At 40.7% G+C, this 20,573-nt stretch overlaps 1 protein-coding gene across 1 annotated transcript in view; it reads right to left on the reverse strand.

Annotated features, from left to right (window-relative positions):
- The window catches only part of PRDM5 (PR/SET domain 5), a gene marked incomplete at its 3' end in the record, with an annotated part of 156,291 nt that overhangs the window by 48,922 nt on the left and 86,796 nt on the right, over nt 1-20,573 (reverse strand). The gene's annotated exons all lie outside the window — the stretch shown is intronic.

Genomic DNA, 20,573 nt, shown 5'->3' on the forward strand with positions numbered 1-20,573 from the left:
CTAAAATAATCTAATATCCACAATAATTCCCTTTGTAACACACAGCTTTTTGTAGGATCTTGCTCTCCAAATATCAATAAAATAACCAGCTACGACTTGTAGTTAGCATGTAAATTAAATCTAATATGATATACCATATTATTCATTTCATAAAAACTAAAAGTGATAAGCAAGGAAAGAGCTACAGTTAAAGAATACGAAGACATTTTAGAGAAACATAAAAAAATTAATCTATTGTACCTAAGGTCCTAATATAGAGAGTTCCCCTCTATACATGAAGGTTAACTTCTTTTAAAAGCATAGCTTTCCTTCCTGCTTTAGAATCTGACCATCCTGGGTTTGAACGCTTCTCAAATTCTTTCCAGTTTTAATTTGGGGGAAGTTGCTCAACCTCATGGAAACTTTAAGATACGAGATAAATTCTACTTATCTCTTAGGGACAGTGCCCATATGTCCAGCTTGGCCTAAGGTAGCCTCAGTTTAAGCAGCGTATGTTAGAACAATTATTAATAACAATCCCTTCACAAGGGACTGACCAGAACAATAAAAATTTGTGACAAAGGAGCTAAGAATATACAACAGAGTTAGAAAATTCTCTTCACTAAATGGTATTGGGAAAACTGGATAACCATATGCAGAATAGATAAATGCATGCCCAAGTTCATTATAGCATTATTCCCCAACACTAAGAGTTGAGCGAGCTAAGCGCCACTCTAGGAATGAATGGATAATGGTGTGTATATATACAAGGGACTCATACTCAGCTATAAAAAAAAGAAAGAAAGAAAATGGAATTCTACCATTTGCAACAAGGGTGAATCTTGAGAGTATTAAGCTTAGTTAAACAAGTCAAACAGAGGAAAGACAAACGCTACCTGTTTTTCACTTGTATGAGGACTATAAAGAAACCAAAACAAACTCTAAGCTGTAAGAACAAAGTAGCCAAAGGGAAGATGGAAGAGGGTGGGTAAATGGGGTATAAGGGATCAATAGATGAAGGATGGAAACTCGATTTTCAGGGGGAACATAATACAATATATACAGATGTTGACAGATGTTTCTCTACACCTGAGCCCTATATAATGCTATAAACCACTGTTATTTCAATCTTCTAAAGGTAGGGAAAAAATGAAAAAAAGACGAACAGGTGAAGAAACAGACACATCAGGAGAATGGGGAGAAGGCTTCTGTCAAGACTAGGGCTGTGTTGCCACAGGCAAGGAACCCCCAGAAGCCATGAGAGGCCCAGAATAAATCCTGCCCTAAACAACTTTGGGGAGGACACAGCCCTGCTAGGAGTCTCATCCTGCTAGAATCTAGAAGTCCTTGTCCTTGGACTTCTAGGTTCCAGAACAGTTCACCAACAAGCTTTTTGTCATTTAAACTACTCAATCTGCGTTGCCTTTTTATATGGCCCTAAAAGTGACATGATTGTACAATGGCCATTGTCATCAATGATGTCTATGCAGGCTGCCCACAAGGCCTGGGAGGGAAGCTTGTACCCTGCCTGCACTCTGACCTTGAGTCACTGGAGATACTGAAGTTCAAGTCCCCTTATCCATTCTCTCTCCCAGAGCATAACTCCACTTTCAATGGATGCCACTGGGCAAATAGCTTTGAAAAGCAAAATTTATTTGAAAATGATAGTCCGTGGTTTAAAAGTCAGACTAGATTCTACAATTAGCCGCTCCCCTTTGAGTGGGAGCACGCTTAGGGCAACACTGCCTTCCAGAGACTCTGAGGGCACAGCCACCTGCTGTCCCAGACAAGCTGAAGGTCACCTGTGCAAGTCAACCTGCTCACAACCACTGACGTTATTTGCTTTGTTTGCATAGTAAAGAGAAGCTACTATTTTTTCCATACTAAGCAGATGATACTTCTGTTCGTCATTTCAAGTTAGGGTGCTTGAAAGACTTACTTGCACAGGAAATTATTCTGCTGTGAATAAGAACTAACCTGCGTCAACTCTAAGAACACAGATCTTTCTCATTTCAGCACTGCTGTGTGAACACAGGTTCTGATCAACCAGATGATACATAATGGTAACTACCACTCTTTGCTGTCTGTTAGGTTTAGACACTGTCTTCATTTTGCTTAGGCTAGTCACAGTGTGCAAATTCTGATTCCATGAAAATGTGTCTGATTTCAGCTGTAAAAAGTTGATTAAAAGAAAATAGAAGTAACCAAACTATAAACATCCAGAGCCTACATACATTAGCGATTTTATTTTATTTTTTCTTAAAGATTTATTTATTTATTTATACAAGCACTGGTACAGTCAGAAGTGTGGGAGGGTGAGAGAATTCACCAGAGCCAGAGCGGGGAACAGAACAGCCAGACAGATGGAGGACACTGCTGAGGGGAACAGTGGGCGCGGCAGGAGAGGTCTGCGCACCATGTGGGACCCTCGCCTGGCAGCCAGCGCTGCAGAGGCTGCGGGCAGCTTCGCAGCCCAGCGCTCAACCGCTGCGCCACTGGGGAGGCCCCATACATTAGCAATTTTAATTATTGCAATGTTACGGTGGAGGTGTAGCTATCTATAGTTTACAAAAGAGGAAAGTAAGGCACAGGAAGACGAGGACTCTGCTTAGATCACACAGCTATTAATGGTGGAATCAGAATTTTAGCTCTTAACCCTTCACTTTTATGCTATCACATAAATTAATCGTATGACTAGTGTTTTGTATAAATTAGACTTCCTAAAGTTATTGACAAACACTGTGCTTCTTGGGAACACAGCTAACATTGACCAGACCTTTCTGACTGGTAGCTTTGGCTGCTCTTTCAGTAATCAAAGTTCATCAGGAAAAGTTAGGGGGCAGGTGGGGAATGTGTGTTATTTGTCAAAGACGGCCCCAAGTGAACACCAGTGCTGACAGGAGGTGAAGCTGAGCCTTCGGGACGCACGCAAGTAATCACCTTTGACCTTTACAAAGGAAACGCAATGTTGGCCACTATCACACACTACACAGTGAGATTTAGCCACCAATAGTCAGAGTTCACGAGCAGAGCAGCATAAATAATAATGAAGGGTACAGAGGAACAAACTATTTCTGTTTTAACTAAGGAAGACAGATGAGCTCTCTGCATCTACTTCTCTCTGTAATTATGTTCTGACATGGAATAACGTTAAATCCACTTATGTTTTCCTCAAACACAGAAGGAACAAACAGAAACATGGTAACAACTGTAAATGTTGATTTTTAGCTTATTTTCAAGGTATCTTCTAGCTATGGTGTTTACCAAACAACAAAATCACTGTCTCTTCAGTTTTACTCGGTGTGCTGAGAAGGACGAGAAAACACCAAAGAAAAACATCTGCAGGTACTGATACATTCTATGAATATGAAACAAGAAATATGTTTAAGGAAGACATCTGTGTGACACAGGCAGGAGAAGGACAGCTAAGATCCTAAGGTAAAAGAATTGAAAGGCAGCTTCTGGATGCCAGTTTAACCCTATTCCAGCAAGTTGTGTAACTCTCCAGTCTTTGAATCAAGCCTTCAGCAACAAGGGGAACAGAAGCAAAAAAAAAAAAAAAAAGGGTCTAAACAATCAAAAATGTTTTTGTACAGTGAAAGGAATTATCATTAAAATGAAAAGACACCTTACCGAATGGGAGAAAATATTTGTGCATCATGCAACCAGCAAGAGGCTAATATCTAACCTCTACAAAGAATCTATTAAATTTAGTGGGAAGAAAACACATAACCTGATCAAAACCTGGGCAGAAGACCTCAACAAGTACTTCTCAAAGGAAGACTCAGAGGGCCAACAGCACATAAAAAATGCTCGTCATCGGGCCTTCCCCATGGTGCAGCGATTGAGTGCTGGGCTGCGAAGCTGCCCGCAGCCTCTGCAGCGCCAGTTCGATCCCCGGGCACCAGGCGAGGGTCCCACATGGCGCGCAGACCTCTCCTGCCACGCCCGCTGCTCCCCTCAGCAGTGTACTTCGGTCCTTCTGCCTGTTCTGTTCCCCGCTCTGGCTCTGGTGAATTCTCTCACGCTCCCGCGCTTCTGACTATACGCAGTGCTTGTATAAATAAATAAATAAACCTTTAAAAAAATGCTCGTCATCACTGACCATCTGGGAAATGCAAATCAAGGCAAAGATAAACAGCTGGGACTATATCAAATTAAAGAGCTTTTGCACAGCAAAAGAGACAATAACAAAAACAAAGAGAAACCCCACCAACTGGGAGAACATTTTTGCACCCAACACTAATGATAAAGGACTGATCACAAAAATCTGCAAAGAGCTGATGAGACTCAACAACAACAAAGAAAATAATCCAGTCAAAAAATGGGCAGAAGAGCTTAAAAGAAACTTCTCTGAAGAGGAAATGCAAATGGCCAACAGGCATATGAAAAAATGTTCAACATCACTTGTCATCAGGGAAATGCAAATCAAAACTACCATGAGATACCATCTTACACCAGTGAGAATGGCACATATTAAAAAAACTAGCAACAACAAATGTTGGCGAGGGTGTGGAGAAAAAGGAACTCTCCTGCACTGCTGGTGGGAGTGCAAACTGGTCCAACCACTGTGGAAAGCTGTGTGGAGATTTCTGGACCTACTAAACATAGAGCTTCCATATGACCCAGCAATTCCACTCCTAGGTATTTACCCAAAGGACACAGAAACATCAATTCCAAAGAACACCTGCACCCCTATGTTTATAGCAGCACTGTTTACAATAGCTAAGCTTTGGAAACAACCCAAATGCCCAAAAATAGATGACTGGATCAAGAAGATGTGGTACATATATACCATGGAATATTACTCAGCATTCAAAAAAGATAAACACATGCAATTTGCTGCAACATGGATGGCGCTGGAAGGGATCATGCTCAGCGAAATAAGCCAAAAAGAAAAAGAAAAATACCGGATGGTCTCACTCATAGCAGGAATCTAGAAAACTTAAATAAGGGACCAGGAAAATGAATAACTATAAGAAAGTGAAAATCAAAATCAACAAAAAACTATGAACCAGAGACACTTTTAGGGGGGCGGGGGCGGGAGGGGAGGGATTGGGGTCAGAATGGGGGGCTGCAATTGTATGGGGAATATAACAATAAAATTTATAAAAAAAAAAAAAAAAACAAAACCACAATGAGATCCCCCCCAAACTCCAGTTGAGAATGACCTTTATCAAAAAGACCAGAAACAAAGAGCTATGTGAGGTTGTGGAGAAAAGGGAACCCTCTTACACCTCTGGCAGGAATGCAGACTGCTCTGGCCCCTATGGAAAGCTGTGTGGCGGTTTCTCAAATATTAAAAATAGATCAGCCATATGATCTATGAATCCCACTCCTAGGGTTCTGGCCAAAGAATGCAGAGTCACTAATTTGATGGGATGTCTGCACTGCTACGCTCACTGGAGCGCTATTTACAATAGCCACGTTATGGCAACCACCAAAGGGCCCAAGGAATGATGAGTGGGTGAGGTAATGAGCAGGCTAGATGATTGAATATTACTCAGCTATTAAAAAGGTGAGCTCTTGCCATTTGTGATAATGCTGGAGGGGCTTGTGCTAAGTGAAATAAGTTAGAAGGAGAAAGACAAGGAGCAGATGATTTCACTCATGTCTGGAATATAAAGAAACAAAACAAAGAACAGACAAAACTAAGCCAAACAAACAAAAGACTTGAAATTTGAGTGCAAAACCAAGTATCCCAGAAAGGGAAGGTGGAGGGTGAGAAGCAAGGACTATGGTGGGGGATTACAGGGGCTTTGCTAGGGGGGGATGTGGTAACACACATCTGAGGAGATGCGAGCCTATCCCCCAAATCATACACAGTGCTGTAAACCAGTATTAGCACAATAAAACATTACAGGATTTTTTTTAATTAAAAAGTTTAGGTTTCTTTGGTTACTGAGCTTAAAATAAGTATCTCCAAATTCTCACATCTGAGATAGAAATAGTTTCAAAGTACTGAAATGTGCCCAGTGTTGGGATTAAGGGAATGTTTCAGAAAAGAACTCCAGCACATTGGGGACAGCCTTTCAAAGGCAGCTAGTAACACTGAAAAGGGACAGAGAACACCTAAGCAGAGCCTTGCCTGGACTGGAAAGACACTACCTGAGACTTTGACAGGGAAAATGAATTATGACAACAATGATCTACTAAGAAGTATGCCTTGGGGAATAATAAAAAAAAAAAAACAGGAACAAATCTGATTCCAGTTAAATATATGCCATTTGATTTACTGATGTTACCATTATTTTATGCAATATAATTTTAAAGATAGCAGAGGAACTCTAGCCCTCACCAAAGGTTGAACATAGTATTAATAATATTAAAGCAGCATCTTAAATGTTGTGATAGGCACTCCAGTGAGCATGCATTTTCATCATAAATAGACCCTAAAGCCTCTCAATCTCTGAATACCCATCTCCCATCATGGAATCACCTGAGTGTCCAACATGTTGACACAAATCCTTCTACAGATCTATGCTGGCACAACAGGACATTAAGAGAAATCTTGCAAGCCTTCGTATTCTAAAACCAGACATGCTGATATTCTTAGTAGACTTAACTAAAGAAATGAACTTGACCACTCTGTCAGGAGGCTCAAAGATGAAATTTCATTTCCTGCAATTCAACACACTGAGTGCAAAAGATTCAGGAATAATGGCTGTGCTCCATCGTGAAGTTTAAAATATATTTAAAATGAGAAATTTTATGCTCTGCCTGTTTTACTAGGGTTTTGGTTGGTTTTTTTTTTTTTTTTTTTTTTGGCCTATATAGTTGTGCTTTGAAAAGTTCTTAAAACATCAAGAAAGTTTAGTATTTAAAGCATCTGGTGAAGAGCAGTTTGATTCAAATAAGTAAAATACCTTTAGGGGGTATTTTAATAATTTTAACTATTACTTCATGAGTATTTTATTTTGTGAGTATATTTTTGAAAGCTGTGTACATTTCAGAGAATGATCATCCAATAAAAATCTGCAAACACAGAAAATGTAAGAATAATCAAACTTATTTTCAGTGAGTCCAAAGTAAATACTATTTAAGTTATTAAATGTTTAAAGATTCTAAGCCCAAATTATCAGTTTTCATTTTCTAACAAAGGGGCAACTTTCAAAACTCAAAAGCGTATGTTTTGTGAGAAATATGCTAAGATGCCTCCACCTAATTGAACTCTGAAATACATGTCATATGTGGGAATTCTTTAGAAAAAGTTTGTATTTGTTTCCCAGAATGATCATTGTTCTGGCTTACTTGTTTTGGTGGGCTGAGAAAATGGTTACCAAGTATCAAAATAACTTACTCTAAATGAAAATTAAACCAATAAAAATAATGGTGCAAGCAGCACCCAATCAACTTTCCAATCCCTCCCTTTCAATCCCCTGGACGTCTAATAAATTACAAGTACACCACAGAGAGAAGGGAAATGCTATCCAGACAAGTGGGAGGAGCTCAAGCTCATTTTTGGCACTTTTCTATGAATGGAAATAACTTTTTTCTGCAGCAGAAAATGCCAATAAAAGCCTGCTGGTCCCGCTGAACCCCACACAGTCACTCTCAGAATGCTCCCATTAATCAAACCCCAAAGAGTCTCTCCTGATGTAAAGTCAATCCCAAGGACGCCATCTTTGAAAGAAAGACAACAAGAGTCTGAATTTGACATTTGCTTCTTGAATAGTTACACAGAATCTCTACTTAGAAAGCGTAAAGGGTGTGCTACTGTAAGGAAGTGGGCAGTAAAATGTACAGATTGGAAGGTGGACTGAATGAATGAGCCTTTTCTCTCAAAATACTCCTACTCCCGAATGAACAGAAATCCAGTATTTTTTTTAAAAGCAAGATTCTGAGACAAACAAGTAAAAGATGCCTCTTTTCCCGTAAGAATCTTAGAGTTATGTTCTCCCCACCGTTTTAAAGAGAGGGCGAAAGCCCAAATCAGATGAGATTCTTTACTTTTAAATTTCTGCACAGAAGAACTAGGGTTCAGGCCAGCAGCACAGAGGGTGAGAGGATTCACCAGAGACAGAATGGGAAGCAGAACAGGCAGATTGACTGAAATACACTGCTGAGGGGAGCAGCAGACAAGACAGAAGAGTTCTGCTGTGCCATGAGCGTTGCTCCCTAGCCAGGTATTGAACTCAGGCCATAGTGGTGATAGCCCTGAGACTTAACCCCTGAGGCCACCAGGGAGGCCCCCAGATGAGGGGAGATTCACTGGGAAGAAGAAAGAAAGGGCAGCTGTGAGCTCACTGATTTCCTCTGAGATGATAAAGAGCCAGCCCTGTTCATGGATTGAGGGCAAAATGAAAACTGCATTTGGTTAAAACAAACAATTGCAAAACTAAAAAGGACACGAGTTAGTGAATAATAACCTAATGCAATTAGCTTACGAGAGAAAGTGGAAGGTTCCATGCAGGGGTTCCTGCACCCCAGTACCCAGATATATAAACAGCAGGACAGGAGCCCAGTGTGAGGAACAGGACCCTCGAGGTCCTGATGTGCCTGCTGCCAGCAGCGCGGGGGGCGGGGGGGGTGTGTTTCACAAGCAGGACAAACTTCCCAACAATCCAGACACTGGCAAAATCTTCAAAGTTCTGGCCAAGAAAGACAAACTCCCGTGTGGATTTCTACACCGCTACATTAAGAGAAAATTTAAAGTAAGGTGTGGGTTTGGTTTTGTTGTTAGGGAAGCAGACATTGGTAGGGAAGATCGTTAATCCTTTCACCCAGCAGTTGTCCGTGTTTAGGAATTTCTGCCTGCGATTTATTTAAGCCGGGATTTACAGGCATGCTTGGCCAACAGTGGTCGTGGAGCAATAAAGCCGTGACACTCAGGTGCCGGCACATGAGGGGGTTTCCTGTGAATAGTGCCAGCGAGGAAGAATTAGGAGGACGGGAAAGCCAGACATTACTCCTTACTCCAAATCTAGAAAAGCCATAAAGCCTCCCGAGCCCTCAAGAACAACTCAGAGCTGGCAGGAAAAGGCAAGAGAGAAATTGTCACTGGGGGAGGAAGCGGCAGCAAGGGTAGGAAATGCTGGTGTTTCAAACTTAATTGACGTAGCTACTGGTGACATCAGCTAATAATTTACCAACTGTATTTCTGCTGCATAGTGGATGAAAGCTGTGGCTTAAAGTCTCTTCCATCTTTGAGGATCCCAGTATATGCAAAAAATGCAGAAATGACCAGGGACAGCTACATAGTGCAGGTGTGTTTCACGGGATCCCTGTGCCTGTATTATCACTTCGTTTGGAGATCGTGCACGAGACAAGACAGACGGTCACCCCTCACTGTACCTATGCACCGTGTGCCACTCTGTAACAAACATACACACTATCACTTTCGTATTGAAACCCTAGACTGTTGATGTTTTCAGTGAAAGAGAACAGATAATCATGCTTGCAATGAAAATCAAAATGAACGGTCTCTCTCCTGTTATGTACGCTTGTGACGAGCAAAAAACCAACTGGGGCAGATTTGAGTACCGAAAAAAGTGGGGGGAGGGATTATACCTTCCACAGATGCACTTGGAGATCAGAAGTTATTTCAAGTGAAGAAATACTTCTGAGAAAACAAAAATCATACAGTAAAAGGCTTTAACCATCCAGGACAATTTCTTAGTTTTGCAAATAGAAGTTCTTTAACTGAGAGTTGAGGAAACTATTTCCATGCAGAATCTATATGCAGGTAGTCTCTTAATTCTGAGACAACGTGCAGATAAAAGAACTTTAGATTTGGCCAAAAGGTAGCAATTAACCACTTAGAAAATAAAAAAAAAAAATCCCTCTTGACATTTGAAGCTAGTTCATTCTAATAATAAAAAAAAAGCTTTAAATTTTCATTTATACATAATCAAGTATCTATTTTTATTAATTTACAGTTACTGTCTTATACTGACTTTTAATTATCTATGGCTATTCTTTTATGACTCTGAACAAATACTTGGAAAAAAAGAATAAATTTTTAGAAAAAGCATTAGAGAATGAACAAGTGGTTAAAAATCCAAGTATAATATAATTATATTATAACTATAATTATATTATAGTTATATTCTGATCCTTTCTTTCTAAGCTGATCATGGGCATTCTCCCCCACCCCCCAAAGTAAATATTTCCTAAGACAGTGATTCAGGACTACATTCAAATAACAGCATGGGAGCCAGCCTAGAACAGAAGGGCCAGCACAGCCGGTCTCTATTAACACGCAAAGTTGGTTGGAACTGTAGGCAAGTAATTAACCTTCTGCCCAGAGCTTTAAAAACCCGAAAGCAGTTCCTAGAACTCCTCTTGTAATTTATGAACAACTGATAGAATTTATGTCACAGTCCGTGGATCCCCCTGTGGAATGAATCCCACTCTCACTGACCCCGAGAAGCTATAAACCTCAAGAGAATGTGCTCTACTATTTCTGCTGACCCAGAGAGCACCATCTCTGCCATTCCAGTCTGGAAAACCAGGGGATAAATCACAGAGCTGCCTGCCAGGCACAGACCCAAACACTCACCTCCGCTTATGGCAATGGCAACACACAGCACACGTAGCTTCGCTCCCCGCAAGCTGCCCTGCTTGACAGCAAACCCTCATCCGTGTTCTGAAGATGATCTATATGCTGCTGCTAAAGGTTATATAAAGATGTTGCCCAGGACACCGGGGACAGAGGGTCACGGTGTTCCCAGCGAGCATGACTGCCCGTGATTAAATCCACGGAGGAGGAACAGCATCGGCAGCAGCAGTGCCCCTTATCCCCACCTTTCCAACCTGCCTCACTGTGGGCCGTGCCAAGTTCTGCACATACACTTTCATTTCTTGCCCCAGAAACAGTGCTATGAAGATGGTACCGTCAGGCTCCATTTGTCAGATGAGAAACTAAGCTTTTAAGAGGTTCAACAACTTACTAAAGCTCATGGAAGGAGAAATTAAGAAAGCGGAGTTTGAAAGTCTGTAATCTGACTCCAGGATCCCTACTCTGGATGTGAACCAGGTATTAAATAATCCAGTATTCTAGATAGTTGATTTATGGGGTGGGAAGCCAAGTTCTTGGTTAGACCAGAAGTAACCAACTTAGAGACCCTCAAGCTTCTCAGTGGAGATTAGTATCCTCAGTTGGCTTATATATCAACAAGACAGTATCATCAAACCTTATGGAAGGAATTATGTAATTCCATGGTGAGTTCATGAGGAACAGTCAGGGTTAAAAGGTCCGTGAAAGAATATGAAGGAGAAATATCAGTAATGTGATATATCGGAAACAACTTACGCCCTTGTTCAGTGGTAGAGGAACCTCAGAAGAGCTGTGTAAGCTCAGCAAATCACTCTATTTTGTTGGGCATTACTTCAACTACAAGACTTGAAGCAGGTAATTTCTGAAATTCCTTTCTAGTCAAAAAGTCAAGAATATGATGCTTTAATAATCTATAAAGGCAGATGGCCGGTCACACTTGTCTTGGGTGCTCTCCTGCCAATCACCTAATAGGAAGAATGAATGGGCTTAAGAAGGTAGATGCAAGTTCATGGACTTAACAGTTTTGTCGGACTTTACCCTACAGGACAAAACAGTGGTGTGGGATTAGATGATGAGAGGGAGCAGATGCAGGGGAAATATCAGGAAGCAAGACACAAAGTGGTGGTCACGTAAGGGTAAAAATCAAGCAAAATGTCCAAGCATCAGAGATTTTCAATGTTTTTTTTTTTTAATACTTTCAATTAAAAAAAATGACAACAAAGACTTAAATACTAATAAGACTGCTCCTAGAAGTTACTGACAGGAGGAACCCAAGGCTGAGTCATTACTGTCTTATAAGATCATTCATCACAAGCCAAGAAGACCCGTTCTCAGAAAATTTATGTGACAGACACTGCTTTAATGCTGTGCAAAAAAAATACTGTGCTATGTCAGACAGGGAACGATGAAGGAATAAAGAGTTCTATTTACTCTTCATAAACTGTAGAGGTATTTGATGTTATAAAAAGAGACCTGGGCCTCCCTGGTGGCACAAGGGGTTAAGACACAACCTATGAAGCTAACCACAGCCACTGCAGCACGAGTTCAATCCCCGGCCAGGAAGATACCCACATGGCACAGCAGACCTCTCCTGTCTCACCTGCTGCTCCCCTCACCAGTGTGTTACAGTCGATCTGCCTGTTCTGTTTTCCACTCTGTGTCTGGTGAATCCTCTCACCCCTCCCCCCCCCGCCCCTACCCCTCTGGCCTCTATCCCAGTTCTTGTATGCATAAATAAATAAATCTTTAAAAAAAAAAAAGAGAGACCTGACTTCTCAAATCACTGGACAGTTTCAATACTATAAAAACACACTAAAAATGACACCATTATAATGGAAAAGAGATGAAAAGATTATTAAGTTCATAAAAATCTCGTCACATTACAGTGAAGTCAAATGTACATCCACCTCATTAAAAGGTCAAGCTACCATTAATAATTCTTGCCTAGAGATTTAAAAAAAAAAAAAAGGTGTTATGGCCACACAACTACATGACCTTCTGGAAAAACTATGGAGATGGTGAAATGATCAGAGGTTGCCAGGGACCGAGGGATGGGGTGTGAACAAAGGAATTTCAGGGCAAGGAAAATACTTGGTGTGACATCGTAATGATGGATGTATGTGGTTACATATTTGTCCAATACCCCCTTGATATACGACATTGAGCAAGAATCCCAGGTAAACTACAGACTGTGGGTGATTACAACGTGTGAGTAGAGGTTTGCCAGCTGTAACAAAAGTACCACTCTGACTGGGATGGTCAATGGGGAAGCCTTTGCATGTGTGGGGGCAGGAGGTAGATGTGAAATCTCTGAAATAATTGTGGGGAAGCCTCAATTTTTGCGGTGTAACCTATGACTGCACTGAAATTAAAAAGTCAAGTTTTTTAGAAAGGGAAATTGATGAAACTAAATGTAATCATTATTTCCTCTGTGTGACAACTCCCTGCTATTACAGATTACTTAGGAATAAATGAATATGGGAATGCTAAACAGGAAAAAACAAAAGCACCTTTTGTTTGCCTCTAAAGCATGTAATTTTCATTCTCATACTACCAAAATAATACAAGGCTTGGAATTTTACTCATCTTTTATACTGGGAAAGAGTTTGTTTGACCTGTAAGACTTTACTATACAAAAGTTTTAGCCTTATACAAATATATCTGTGTGGTTTTGCAACATTTTTCCTTTCTTTTCATGTTAACCATTACACATTTATAATGTTTTTACTGTCTATATACTACTCTAATTACCAAAATTACTTAGTCTCCTCAGTGCTGGATATAAGTTATATTTCCGATGTTTTCTATTATGAAACAATTCTATAAGGAACATAAAATATACTTTTTGAAACAAATCTTACTGCCCATAACCTACTTCTGGACTTAGAAATCAAACATACTTTGGTTTGTGACCAAAAAATGTAGTACTAATGTAATTTTTTTTTTTTTTTTTTTTGTGGGACCTTCGCTGGTGGCCGGGGATCGAATTGGTGCTGCAGAGGCTGTGGGCAGCCTCGCAACCCGGTGCTCAACTGCTGCGCCACCAGGGGAGGCCCAATAATTTCAAAATTTAAAAAAAAAACCAAGGGCAAGTTGCAATGTTATAAGGCAAATATTGAGTGGTTGTTATGAGGTCATTTTGTTTTCAAGAAAAACATTAGTAACACATAGCCCAGAATGTGAAATATCCCCCAAAAAGAGTTTCCAGCTGACTTGATCATCAGAATATGGTCAGCTAAAGTGCACTTTCCAAAGGTAATACATTAAGAAAATTCCATGGTGATAATTATGCCTGACACCACAAGTTAACTATCAATAAACAAACAAGATTATGTTTACAAAACTACAAATTTCAGCATAATCAACAAGTTAGTATCTCAACAAAGTTGTAAAAAAAAAAAAAAGGAAAAAATATAGAACATAAAATTCTCAGACCAATTCCCTGTAAGAAAGAAAATCTAAGGAACAGAACATGACAGTATAAGAAATTATACTCAGTAAGGCCTGGCCGCTCAAAGCTAATGAACACCACTCACTTAACTCTGGCAAAGGAGTCTTCACAAGTAGCACTATTACACAAGCATTTCAGAGATTAAACCATTAACTGACCCTCTACTATGAACCCTACTGATGATTTTACAGACAGGATTTAATATATTATTCACAAGGAACCTCTGTAGAAAAATAGGCCTCACAGAGGTGAAGTGATTTGCTCACAGTGCAAATGAGGACGAGCTGGGGGTCAGGATGGTTTTCTCCAAAGAGCCCTGTTCTTAGGAGATAGAAGTGGGACCCCCACTGTGGATCACAGAAGAAGGACTCCCTGGGGTGTGCTCCCACCCAGCAGGGGGTTCCTTAGGTGGGAAAGTCATTGAACCTCATCACTCAGACCTCTCCAACCTCAGACTGAAGATTTCAAATATGTCATTTCACAAATGTCACTGTAGCCAGGGTAACCTTTTAGCAAGTCTATTTTTTGGTGTCTCCAGGAAAATAATAGTGGTAGGTTGTGTGCTGTAACTACGAATTTGCCCAAATTTGGAGGACCTTACATATTTTTCTATTCCAGTCACAAACATAACATTATTAGCCCAACAGCAAATCAAGAGCTCAATAAATGCAATGACAATAGACCTTAGAGGGGAGCTTGAAAACTGACTATTAAGAAAGCCAGCATAGGGCCTCCCCAGTGGCGCAGTGGTTGAGCGCTGGGTTGCAAAGCTGCCCACAGCCTCTGCAGCGCCGGTTCGATCCCCGGCCACTGGGTGAGGGTCCCACGTGGCGCGCAGACCTCTCCTGCTGCCCACTGCTCCCCTCAGCAGTGTATTTCATCAGTCTGTCTGTTCTGCTCCCTGCTCTGGTGAATTCTCTCACCCTCCTGTGTACTCAGTGCTTGCATAAATAAATAAATATATCTTTAAAAAAAAAAAAAAGAAAGCCAGCATAACCGTGAGGAGCAATACCAGTCTAAGCAAGCATGCAAGAGAAACATCCCAGTTTAACAGAGCAGTCTTTGTCAGCTGGGTCCAGTGAGCATGGACCAACCCACTCTTTGCTCTTCTACCCACCTGCCCCAACACACACACAAACACTCTCTTTCCTGCTTTCCTAGGCAGTTAACATCGAGAGCATTACTTCCCAATGTATGGCCTCTGTACTCCAAGAAATCCACAAGATTCCTTCAGTGATGAGCAAGGTCAACCTGTCTTCATATTATTACCATTGTTCCATTTGCCTTTTCACTGTGTTGATTTTGTATTAATAGTATAAAAGTAACAGTGAGATTGACTGCGGGATGCCTTGCTACAGATCAAAATGGTAGGACCAGAACTCACTAGGAGTCACTATGTCTCGACAGCCAAACTCTGGCCATAAAAATAAATGCTACTTTCATGTAGGGATACCCTGGATGAAGTACAAATCATATTTGAAAGCACCAGCTTTCGAATACCCTTTGTGGTAAGATGGGAAATAAGCACTTTTAACGGATACTCATCCACCAAAGTCATCTCAAAGTTGAGCTGTTGAAATGGAACACCATTTCTCCCTGAAACCAAAATGACAAATTATGGTAATTCAGACTTGAGTAGTTGGTAAACATTTTGTTTTGTTTTTAAATAAAAGAAGTGAATCTATCATTTTGGAAGAAAGGAAGAAGGATTGGGTGGAACAGAAGTCTTTCTGACCAAATAGAATATTCAAACAGAACCTTGAATTTGGAAAACTTGTGTCTGCTACCGCATGCTTGAAGGCTTCTACATACTCAGACATGACTAACACACTGATGACATCAACACCAGATTTTCCAAATATCTGTGTGTCGCACTACAGAATAAGCCATGGGAGAAATATACTCAAAAGTGCAAGAGACACTGATGGATTTCATTGTGACAGGAAAGGAAAAGGTTCATTGGGATGATTTTTGTTTCCACGTGAGATGTCTTTAAAAAAAATCTTTTTTTAACAAATAAAATCCAGAATTATTTGACAGTGGCTATATAAAAACTTCCCCCCTCACCCTAACTATGTATCTGTGTGAGACAAGAATTTCTGCAAATTCTATACCAAAAGAACATATTGCACAAGCTGAATGAGGAGGCAGATAGGAGAATCCAGCTTTTCCTCTTGAACCAAACATTAAAGAGATTTTCAAAAATGTAAAACAGTGCCTCCAATCTCACGAAGTTATTTCTGGTTAGGAAAATGTAATAATGTCCTGTAAAAATAGGTTGTTTATGTTAACATGGAGTATGTGGATTATTTTTAACCAGCCAGTGTTTTAAATGTTCTCAACTTTAATTTCCAATACAGTAAAGAGCTACAGATAAAATTATATTAGGTGCTAGGAAAATTGGAAAGCCACACATAAAAGAATGAAGTTGGATTACTCAGTAACACCACATACAAAAATAAGTTCTAAATGGCTTAAAGATTTAGATAAAAGACCTTACAATAATAAAATACATAGAAGAAAACATTGGCAATATGTTCCACAATATCAACAACTAAGATATTTTGGTAATTCAACCCCTGTAACAAGGGAATTAAAAACAAAAATAAATAACTGGGATTAACCCATTTTAAAAAGTTTCTATACAGCAAAAGAAAATACAAAATGACTAAATAGGCACTCCACGGAATGGGGGAATGTATTTCTGCGATATGTAGCTAATAGGGGATTAATATCCAGATATGTAAAAATCTCACACAATTCAAGCACAAAAAAAAATGATAGTGACAATCCAATTAACAAATGGGTGGCAGATACGACAATTTACTACAGAAGATATCAGGATGGGCAAAAATCATGAAAAAATATTCATGGCCACTCCTTATAAGACGGTGCAGATTATAAGCACAATGAGATACCACCTCACACCCATGAAAATGGCACATATCAAAAAGATATCCCCACCAACAAGTGCTGAAGAGGATGTGGAGAAAGAGGAACACTTCTACACTGCTGGTGGGAATATGAACTGGTGAAACAACTATGGAAAGCAAACTGGATGTTCCTTAAAATATTAAAAATGGAAATGTCATATGAACTGGCAATCCCACTCTTGACATATATTCACCCAACCTGAAAACTACCAACCAAAAAATACAAACCCACATGTTCTGCAGTATTTACAGCAGCATCCTTTACAATAGCTGGAACATGGAAGCAACCCCGATCTCCTTCAGTGCATGAATGTGTCAAAGAGAGGTGGGACATCCAGATCATGGAATATTATATAGCTGCACAAAAGGATGAAATGCAGCCATTTTGACAAAATGGAGGGAAATTGAAAAAATTGCAACAAAACAATTCAAAACAAAAATATATATTGGACAATCATGGAACAATTTGACACCATAAAACTGGCCATTAACAAACATCCTGAGTCCTCAATTACTTTAAGCAAGATCTGAAGGACTGAGGCCACAATGTGAGCATCAGGGGTCACCAGGGCCAGTTCTGCAGAGGCTGCCTCTGCTGCTTGTCCTGACCGCACCCCCATTGTCATGCGTCCCTGTACTCCCCCATGCTCTTCCCAACAGTATATAACCAAGAACATTCTCAGTCATAGGCTGTGGCCTCTTACATATGGAATGCTGTAGCACAAATATAAATTGCTAAACCTACTGGGATTTTCCCTAGTGGAAAAGGGCTAAATAAAATCATGTGGATCCCTAAGGGAAAATAATAAAGGGAGAAGGAAAAAAATGCTTTTATAAACTCAAAATAGGAAAAGCACTAATGTCATAGTAGCCAAATAACTTCCATAAGCCCATCTGATGACTGAGTCAGTGTCTGGCTGAGGAGGTAAATGGATGCACATGATTTGGGGGATGAGACAAAACAAATCAAAGAGAAACAGTAATGTCTTCTGTCCAGGCCAGAAAGCCCACACTCCAGCAGCCAGACACCGGGAGGCTCCAGCCACTTTAAACACAACCTGGCCATGCTGCCAGGCAGTGGTCACCAAGGACACAGGCTGGACATCAAAATACCAAGGAACCATAAAATGTAAAAATTAAATGAGTCAGCTTTTAAACAAAAAAAATCTAGTTATACTATTGATAAATGCATACATATTTGCGTGAACCTGGGCAAACACACAGACCACCTTATATAAATATAGATTTTTAATATAGATTTTTAAATATATATATAAATAAATATATATATAAATATATATATATTTTAAATATAGATTTTTAAATTTTCCTTACTAAAATGCATGAAGTAGTCTATAAATTGTAAATTAATAAATTAAATATACAGATTTAATGTTATTTATTTAAAAGAATGTGTTGGCTGTCTCGGTACGGTTGTGTGAATTTACATGGTCAGTTCTGTTGATTAGAAACTATTCAGTAGGTCAGAATCTGTCCAACATTGGACACGGATTCACACACACAATAAATAGCCAAATGAATTTTAGAATATTCTTTAGAGTAGAATATGCACAACAGAGAACAGAGACATGACAACATCAAAAATCACTACATATACTGGATTCTTTTTATCAGGGAGAATTCTTGGAGCTCAAAATAAAAATACTGCCATTCTGTAGAGGTTAATAGTCATTTCAGGAGCAAGCAAAATTGGAAGTCCTTTACTCTTCACTACCCATCCTTCCCAACAAGGATGAGTTATTTTGATTAATCAAGCTTTCTACTTCACTGGGTTCATCTTTTCTTGCTGGAATCTATGTCTTATTGCCTTCTGAACAATACAACCCAAGCCTTTTAAAACACACCACGCTCTTCATGTACGCACTCACTCAGGGATGGATCTCAGGGATGTATACTCAGTAACGTAGGTCAGTGACATCAGGAGGTCTCAGAGCATGACCTTCAACTTACTACGAGGATCAGCAGACACGGTACACTCCCATTTCTGACCTACCCCTCTTCCCACACATGAGCTAAGCACACAGCACACACGACCACAAACAGGCACGAGACACATACGCTAAGGAATAGTGTGCTGTACCTTCAGGTGACTATATTTTGCACATCTCCAGAAATAACTGACACAGAATGGCAGGGGGTGATCTCACGCTTGCCCTTAACCTCCCTGCACATGCCCAGCACACCCCTGAATGGGTGGCACTGCTGGACCCCAACTTCTGGACCCTCTCTCTTCTGCTCCCTCTCCACAGCGCCTGCAGGGCTGCACTACGTCAAGCACAACCACCCCCGCATGGCCCTCTGCCGCCCTTCTCCTTGTGCCTCTTCCCACTGCTATTTTAGTTCCACTCAGCTTCTGCTCTGCATGTTAGATTTGTCCTGAAATCTTCAGTCTTGGTCGTTCTCAGCAAGAGGACCTCCTTGTCTGTCTTTCCATCCCTAGGCACTATGGGTTATGCTTGACCTGCTCTGGTTGTGGGTTTCATTTGACTATATTTGAAACTATTCTCATGGCCTTTAGACTAAGTTAATAGTAAGCATTAACACCCAATAGTAGGATGATCTTATATCTTTTCATTTCAGACAGAAAATTTCCAACGTAAGAAAGTGAGATCTTGGGCCTCCCCTGGTGGTGCAGCGGTTGAGCGCTGGGTTGCGAAGCTGCCCGCGGCCTCCGCAGCACCAGTTCGATCCCCAGCCACCAGTGAGGGTCCCACAAAAAAAAAAAAAAAAAGAAAGAAAGAAAGAAAGTGAGCTCCGTGGCATCCTCTCCCCCTACACCGTCATCACAGCACTGATTCCTCAGCCTACGTGAACTTACATTTCTTCATTCACAAAATGTTACTGTGCTATGGGTCCTGTGCTAGGAGCTGGGGAAACAACAGTAAAGGCCGGGCTAGGTCTCTGGAACAGGACGTGGCAGCCAGGTAAGCCTGTCACACACAGCCCAGCTTCGGGCAGCAATCTGGGAGTCACTCCAGCCAAACTGAGTATTCCCCCCGAGTCTTTTCAAGCACTTCTCTGCGTTACTGATGAATCCCAACAAGGACCTTTCAACAATATTTAGCTGTGCATCCCCCTTCACTGGGGCACAGCCTATACCCAGTGCAGAGGCTTCCCAGAGCCTGAAGAAACAGGGGAAGTCTAGGGACCGTCCCCTGCATAACAGACCCCATAGCCAGCACCGCTATAACCTATAAAATCCTGAAGCATTCAAGCCCCATTCCAAGGCTTTTATGAACTGCAAAAGGTCACCAGGGATGTGACTTCAGGAGGATATTAAAGAGGAGGCCTCACCCTTGTGTAAAAAGTTGAACTGCTCTTCCTTTCTTCATCCACCAGAGCACTACAGAAACTAGATCCCAGGACCTCCCTGGCGGCGCTAGGAATTAAGTCTCAGCACTATGAAGCTATCCACAAGCCACTGCAGCACGAGTGTAATCCCCGGCCAGGGAGGTGACCCACATGGCTTGGCAGACCTCTCCTGACTCGCCCGCTGCTCCCCTCAGCAGTGTATTTCAGTAGATCTGCCTGTTCTGCTCCCCACTCTGTCTCTGATGAATCCTCTCACCCCTCACACCTTTGACCTGTACCCCAGTTCTTGTATGCATGAATAAGTAAATCTTAAAAAAAAAAAAAAACTAGATCTCAGTCACACCAACAAATACCCCCAGGTTCCAACTCAGATATTTAG

This window comes from Talpa europaea (genome assembly GCF_964194135.1).
Source record: "Talpa europaea genome assembly, chromosome: 13".
Classification (NCBI taxonomy): domain Eukaryota; kingdom Metazoa; phylum Chordata; class Mammalia; order Eulipotyphla; family Talpidae; genus Talpa; species Talpa europaea.